Source organism: Cygnus olor, chromosome 1 (assembly GCF_009769625.2).
Source record: "Cygnus olor isolate bCygOlo1 chromosome 1, bCygOlo1.pri.v2, whole genome shotgun sequence".
In the NCBI taxonomy this organism is placed as follows: domain Eukaryota; kingdom Metazoa; phylum Chordata; class Aves; order Anseriformes; family Anatidae; genus Cygnus; species Cygnus olor.
Window position 1 is genome coordinate 160,052,586 of NC_049169.1, and position 8,415 is coordinate 160,061,000.

The 8,415-nt window shown below is 36.4% G+C and overlaps 1 long non-coding RNA gene across 1 annotated transcript; it reads right to left on the reverse strand.

The window, feature by feature from the left end:
* Window positions 1-5,622: 5,622 nt before the first annotated feature.
* Window positions 5,623-7,506, reverse strand: LOC121063489. Its single transcript, XR_005816028.1, has 3 exons — window positions 7,168-7,506; window positions 6,261-6,345; window positions 5,623-5,718 (listed from the first exon to the last, which is right to left on the reverse strand). It is a non-coding gene; the product is annotated as an uncharacterized LOC121063489 (long non-coding RNA).
* Window positions 7,507-8,415: the final 909 nt, after the last annotated feature.

An 8,415-nucleotide genomic window follows, 5' to 3' on the forward strand; every position in this document is an offset into this window, starting at 1 on the left:
CTGGTCCGGACACCTCAACCAGTCATTTACCTGTCCCATTCTCCTCCTTCTTTCTGGGTCCCAGCCACCCAGCAGGAGGACAGAGGAGAACATTACCTGCACCCCTGATTCCTTCAACAACCTTCCCAAGGATGCAAAGTCCTTTTTAATATACCTCATTTTTCTAGTTGCAGCTTCCCTGGATCCAATCTGAATGACAACAAGAGGATAGTAGTCCTCCAGTTTAATGAGTTGTGGCAGAGCCTTCCTAATGTCTCTGACACATGCCCCAGGAAGACAGCACACCTCTCTGGATAGATTGTCTGGTCGACAAATGGGAGCCTCAGTGCCCCTGAGCAAGGAGTCGCCTGCCACTAAGACTCTCCGTTCTTTTTTTGTGGCACTGGTTGTGATGCAGCGCCCCGTCTGGTCCCAGTCCCTACACCGAGTACTTCCCCCAGTGTTGACACGCTTCTCCAGGTTGCTTCCCGGGTTCGGACTACTGTCCAGACCCTCAACCTCTTCCTTTTCCTGCCTAAGAGCCTCAAATCTATTTCCCAAGGACACCATGGGGGTTGGTGGCATCGTGGGTGTCGGGGGCAAACGTCTCCTTCTGCTGCGAGCTGTGATGAGGGTCCAGCCCCTTTTCTCTTGTGGGCGGTCAAGCCCTCTGTCCTGCATGTGATCTGCTGGGTCAGCTTCTACCACTGGCAGGGACATAGGAGGGGGCTGCAGGGTGTCAGCAGGGGCAGGTTGACACCTCCTGCCTGTTATCCTCAGAGACTCCCAGGAGCCCCTCAGGCTGCCAATTTCTCGCTGCAGCCCAGCCACCTGCTCGAGGAGTTCCTTAAGCAGGGCACACCTGCACCCACGACAGCCCTTTCCTCCCTCAGGACGCAGGTGGGTCTCCAGACACAGAGCTCCCCACAGTCACCTGTCTGGACTGCCACTTCCCCCCTCAGGGGATCCACCTGAGTGCCCACATGAGTCCAGAGAGGCAGCATCTCCTCTGTTTGGGTTGCTGCCTCGGACCGGCCGCTGCAACGGGTGCCCACCATGGTGAGGTCTAGGTGCAACGAGGAAGCGTTGCCCGAGGAGAGGAGGGGAAGAGATAGGGAGGTGGGAAATAGGGGAGAGGGTCCTCCTCATACTCCTCCCTGCCCCGATTGAACCGCCCTGCGAAAATTGCCTGCGCTAACTGCCAAGCCAGTCCTGTTAGTGCATCCTGTTAATCGTAGTTAATCGTCCTATTACACAGGAAGTATTCAAGAAATCAGAAAGATGAAGTACAAATCTAGCTATATGGTAGCCTAAATACAAGTCAATCTAATGACTGTGCTTTATCTCAGTGAGATCAGAACATGATTAATTTTTATAGATGCTACTATGAGGGAAGTAAAATTTTAAATTATAAAATAGTGTTCTCCTACAAATTAGTAGTTGTAATCTGGTTAGGTAGTTACACTGATGTTTTGGACAATCAGTGAAAATAAGAAATCCTGAAAATAAGAAATTTTATTCAATTTAAAGCTGAATGTAAACCTTCCTCCTACTTTTGCATTTCAAGATTTGTTTCATAGCCTGTTTATTTTACATTATTACATGCTGTCATTACATGGTGCCAAAATCTGAAGGGAGCAAGAATCTTTTATTGGACCCACTGATACACTTGGGGAAAAAATGATGCAGGCATAGTTTTTCAAATATACTTCAGGTCTGGAAAGGAAGAACCAAACATGATAAAACATTAAAAGATAAAGCTAGCGGGGTACACTTTTTCTTTCAGCAAAGACAATTTATGAGTTCCCGTCTTGTCTTCAGTTTTGCTGCTCCATAGTTGTAGCTAAGTGAAGTTGTAGGGGTCAGAATGGTCTCTTATTCCTAAAGCAGACAAAATTAGTGAACCAGCTAACAGCTGCTGTTCAAGCTGTTGCAGAGCTGATCTATGATCAAAGGGTACAAATGGCACAGCTACTCCAAGCTGGCGTTGAAAGAAAAGTCATTGTCTTACGAAACTACACACTACTGGAAGAGAGAGAAAGAAAGATGTAATTGATTCTTGCAGAATAATGAGGGGTTAGCAGGAGCTGGGAGTGAAAAATTTGCAAAGGACCATAAAACAATGCCTTTTAGAAGTCCAGTAACTGAGGAAGTTAGATCTGGAAGATATGTGTTTGTTTCATTCTTCTCCCTCCTAAGCTATCCCAACATTCTTCTTCCCAGACAACTGCAGTTACAAGACCACAATTGTAAAATGATTGTAAATTTTTTTCAAAGCATAATATATCTGTAGAGGGAAAATATCTCATTTGAAAACTTTTTTTCTCACACAGACACTTGCCTTTATATATATATATATAAAAGTCACATATTATTTCTCCATATCTATTGTTGTACTATATTCAGCTGTTGGATAGAAAGCATGGGATATTGGATAGAACAACCTTTATAATCTCTGCCATTCATTTCCATTGACTAAGTGCTTTCTTTTAGTTCCTCAGAAGTTATAATGCAAACATCTATAATGAAATGTCAGAATTAATTTCTTTTGCTTAAATTTCCTTAATTTCCCCAAGTTGCAACAAATACACATCTCATCATTGAGCAGAAATTGATGTTTAAACTAAAACTTTGGTTTGGTATGGTTGACGAAACAGTGCATTAGCATTGACTTACAGATAAAACACATTCTGTAACTTGGTCACTCAATTAATAGTCATTTAATGTAATTTGTAGCACGTTAATTGTTCAGGCTGTATCTGCACATTTTAATCAATATTTTAATTGAACTTTTAAAGCATTATTGTTTTTTAATTCTCCATGAATTTTGGGGTAAGAGAAGGACTGCCTACTTCCATTTACTTCATTTGTTTGCTTTTATGAAAATGAATATTTAAAAGGAAACAAAATAGAGGACTTTTTTTTTTTTTTTTTTTTTTTTTTTTTAGGAAAGAAATAAAAAGGAAACTTTTAAACCATATTTTACAATGAACACTACTGCAACATATATATATATACAAATACATCTGCAAATGTATCTATTCAAAAATTTGTTTCAAAGTTTTACAAGCTTATTCAAACTTTGTTAGTAAAGTGTAGCAGTACAGTCTTCCGTTAGATTGTACCAAACTTTTTTTTTTTTTTTTTTTTTTTTTTTTTGACAGGCATCTGTCTGGCTTTACATTACTTAGAAACAATATGGAGATAGTTTTAGAGTGTGATTAAAAAATAGTAAAAATCATCATTATCACTTGCTTTTTTAGTGTCCTTTTCTCTTCAGTATCTGTGTTTCTCAAAAGCTGTAGTAAGCGATTTGATGAAAAAATATTCCTTTTGGTATCAGTTGTAGTTCACCTCAATAATAAATTGTCAACTAAATCAGTGCAAATAATAAAAATAGTAAATGTGAAAACGTGTATGTCTGCCTTTAGCAAAAGCATACTTTTTCATTAGGGAGAATGATTGCTCTGATAAGTCGATTGTGTCTCTTAGAGTTAGTATGCTCTATAATCCAAAATGTGCAGGTGACATCAATGTGTTTGCAAAACTGTAACTTGAGGCAGTATTGGGCCACAAAAAAAGGCTGGGGTAATCATCATCAACATAGCCTAAAAGCATATCAGGAACTATTCAAACAGTTTAACATGACATAAAATCCCGTTTCAGTGTCCCAAAATGTTCCAAAATATTATTGAGTATACACGTATACATGTAGCCCCCACAGGTTTTGCCCAGTTTTGTGAATTCGTAAGGCTTCAGCTTGTAGTCTACATGCTAAAAGATAACCAGTTTTAACACATTCTTATGAGAAATGTTTGATGTTTTCATTTTCCTTATTGCAGATTTTGGAAGAAATGAAATTAATCATTATTGTTAGTCTGTAATGCTTGCCACCATTACAATTATACGAATGGTTGGTTTTGTTTCATTATGGTACCTGTACTTTTTGAAGAACTGACCTTGTTCAGTCTGAATACTAAACAGTCTGCATGCAATGAAAAGACCATATGCAATGAATAAATATTTATTCAGGGATAATGTATAGTTTAAATTAGAATGAAAAGGTCTCCTAGAATTAAACATTATTTTATTCTAAAAGGGAAAATAAATATCCAAATTAGTCCCAGACTTAGCAAGCTTTCCATGTCAGACTGGAAGATTTCAACTTGAGGACAGAGCAATTGTCAAATGAGTCTAAGATGTTTTGATTCTTGTTTGTTCCTGCGTGACTAGATTCTCCTTTATGCTTTCTTCAGTTTACATAAGAGCTTGGGGGCTTTATATCATTAATACTGGAACAACTGTTTGCTTTTGAACAAATGGAGTCAAGCCAATAACACCCTGCTGAAGGAATTTCCAAAGTAGAGGAGTGGAGACTGGAAATGCAGATTCTTTTCTGCTTCAGTTCTGCAGGGTTAGTTTGAAAGTAAGGGTACATGATAGAGAGCAGTTGTGCTACCATTTATTAAGAAGTCTACTGTAAAACCGTAATTGACAGTGAAAAAATTTTGAGTCAGCCTCAATTACAAGAGAAATATATTACCCTAAAACACCTCCATCAGGCAACAGACTAAGCATGAACAATAAGGTGTCAAGACACGGTAGCATAATATTTCTTGAATGCTAGTACCTCCATAGATTTTGTCTTGCTGGAAAAGAAAGTAGAGTTTATCATTATTAGTTAATTGAGTATGACCTCAGTTAGCTAATTTTCCTGACATATGGACCATTTATCTCTCGAGTTCTCTGTGTTATGTTTGCCCAAATTAAAAGCACATAAAATATTCTCATTTCCAGAACTTCTTGTCTCAACTGTCACAGAAATGCAAAGCTAAATGATGAAATTTTTGAATTCTTATAACCTAATATTGGGAATACAAGAAAGTAAGATATCTGGAAGATATAGGCAAAGATATGCTTCCTGACTATGCAGGATTTCATTTTACTTTAGCAGCTGAACAGTCATTTTTTCAGGCTAGACCATGTATTCTGTCACTATAGAGGTCAACTGTTGGTACTCAGTGACATTATTCTCAAACAATGGAGTCTAGCTCATTCAAACATGATACTTTAATGCGAGAGATATATGAAATATTTTATTTCTCCTCTGAATGAATGAAATCGTAGTGCAAACTATTTTTTTTAAACCAATTCAAAATCAAAGAGCATTCTGCTCTGCCTTTTTCATCCTATCAGTTTACTCTGTATTTCAAGCCTACCTGATAACCTCAGACTAATGCTTTTAGTACTGTTTTAGCATTGCTACCTGCCCACCAGCTCTACAGCAATTAAGAAAATTATGCTTGTGTTCCCAGGGTAATTTCTAATGCGGTACCCAACAGACTTCTTCTAAAACAAACAAACTACAGCCATAAAAGGAAAGAAAAGGAGGAAAAGAAGACACACAAATCCTTTTGCATCTCCAGTTGTATCTTGTAGATTTAGAACACACGGCACCCCTTAACGGAAGAAATGCAGTATTCCTTACAGTGTTGTTACCTTTTTCTTCCCTTCCCACACAAAAAAAAAAAAAAAAAAAAAAAAAAAACACACAAAAAAGATGACATGCGTATTTTGTACAAATTTCAAAATCCTGTTTAGATCATGATATTTTCTTTTGGACATTTTTTTTTTTTTTTTTGCAAGATGTGTTCTGTGCAGCTGTCTTTAAGGCATGTGTCTTCCATCAGCCAGGGACCATTGTACTTCCTATTTTCCAAATCTGGTATTATTAATGGGCTGATCAAAGAATAAAAAAATGTGAATTACTAAAGCTGAAGTTTGCTACATTTCTTGGTGAAAAACATACACCGTAATGTACAACATTACAGATTTGTCAGTTGGTTACAAAATACTTTTATTTATTTTACACAGACAGATTGTTTTTATGTATGTCATACATTCTTGCCATGTTTGGAGATACTCCAGCTTTCAGCGGCCTTTTAATGTAAATAGAATATGTATATGGATGTAGGTCACACACTTGTTGCAAGTCTAGCTTGGCTCAGTTCAGTTTCAGGCCTCCAAATAGTTTATTAACGTTGCTCAAAATTATACAACACATTACAGAATTCCTGCTAGGAATTCCTGAATTCCTGAAGTAATTTCTAACTTCATTAATCTTACTGTCAGGTTAAGACACCTCGTACCTTCCAAAAAGTATGTACCACAATGTATTTGAAAGGACCCACCAGAAAGAGACAGTACCTTTGAAGCACAGAATGTTGTTGTAATATTATGACTTTAATTCTCCTACTCAGAGGGAATCATTGTTTACTTACCTTGATGACAAGCCACAGCTATTGGCTTGCTAGTCTTGGGGTAGCAGATATTAGATTTTCTATCATTCTTCATAGAGCTGTGAAGCTGTTGAATATTAAGGAAATTATTCATCCAGCATACATACAAATGCCATGTGAATGTAAATGCACATTGTGATGTGCCTCCTATATTTGCCTTTGCACATACCATAATCTTTTGGGATTACATGGATTTGTATTTGGCATTTTTATTTATTTATTTTTTTTTTTGCTAGGCAGCTGGGCATTATGCAAACTCCATTAAAAAGAACAAACTACAAAACAGGTAATTTCCTTGTCTGTCTGTAAACAAAGTAATATCAAGACTTTGCATAAACATAAAACACTACATTGGAAGATACTTAAAAAAGTGATAACACTAAAGTGATAACACTTTTTTTTTTTTTTTAATAATAATAAAAATAAAATAACTGGATGCCATTATCCTGCGATCCTCTTTGGAAAACTTTTTCAAATTTTTTTCCAGATATTGATGTGTATATATTCAATTAACTACAACTACATTTTTAACTTTTTCTTTCACCTCTGAAACTCTTTTCTAGTGATTCTATTTTGTATTTTATATTCATTTTTGTTTTGTTTACAGAATTTGTTGAATTTCATGAGTTTATTTTGTCTTTATATTAGATCTATTGCTCAAAGATTTCTTATTTAATTATGTATCAATTCTATTTGGTATCCAGGCAGTACTGTACGTATTAGTATAACACTAATCAATATATAAGACCTCATTTGACAGTTTTAACTAAGGCTGAGCACACACAATATAAAGCCAAGATGACCATAAAATAGTAGTTAACACAAGTAAAGACTGCAAAATAGAATATATAATATTGATTTATGTTGGACAACACTTGTTTCTGCATACCACTAATTTCTTTCTGGAGTTTTATTTTGATTGGTGGGTATGAAGCCAACAAGTCAGCTATAGGTTATATTTACTGTTCTAATAACTTTTACATGGTCACAGCAGAGTTTGTGCACTTGTGTAAACATGTAAAACACATCTGAAAAAGAAACGAAGTAGCATTCAGAACACAGACAAACAAAAACATATGAAATCACTTCAGGGCAAATTAAAGATAAAGGAGAAGGAAAGTGTCTATTTTTGAGTTTACTTTTCCTCCTCTTAAACTCCTGTAATGATTGGTAATACCTTTGATAATGCAATGCTTAAGATGATGGTTAACAGAGGCTATTAAAGTGTGCTTATAATCAGAATAACTGTAACAGCTTTCACAGTTTGGAGAATAAGTTTTTCCTCTGTGGAGAGCTGTGGCAGCATTACTAGGCAAGGGTTAATCTGCCATAAATTCACTGCTTCTAAAGAGGAGTGAATATTATCCATAACAGAAAATACTGAGGACTTGAAATGAACTGTTATTATTATTACATAATAAATAATATATATATATATATATGTAGCAACATATTTATATAAAAATAAATATTATTAAATAAACAAATTATTTAATATTTCAATCACTAAAACTGAAAGAATCTCTTAATTGAAACAGCTGGGTTCTGGAGTCCCCTCTAAAGGGATTTTTACACTTTTGATCTAACACTCACTGAATTACTTGTGTACCAGAATGAGAAAGAGAATGTGCAGAACAATGTCTTCATTCCTAATTAAAATCAGGCTCCCTATACACACACACACACACGCACACACACACACACATATATATATTTATTTTTTTTCTTTTGAATGCAAAAGTTTTACATTCCTAAGCGTCCAGTTAGTAGCTCTGAAGCCATGTCTTTAGCTCTTCTGTTGTTTGCCAAATGACTGAAAGATATGGGTTCAAGCAAGCAGGCCTACATCACAGAATCATAGAATCATAAAATCACAAAACCATAGAACATCTGAGCTCTTCTGAGAGAGCTCTGCAGTCATGAGGTTCACACTTCTCAATTGCTTACAACCCATGTCGCCAGTCTTTAAGCTTCAAAAGGCTGATTAATCCAATCCTATAACATTCATCACACATTTTCTAGTCCTGGAGGCAAAGACTTCTCTACAGTCTGGAGATAGATCCAGTAGTGATAAGGGAAAAGAGAGAAAGACTTGCCTTCTATCTCTAGGTGAGAGAAATCTGAAGAGATCTGATGT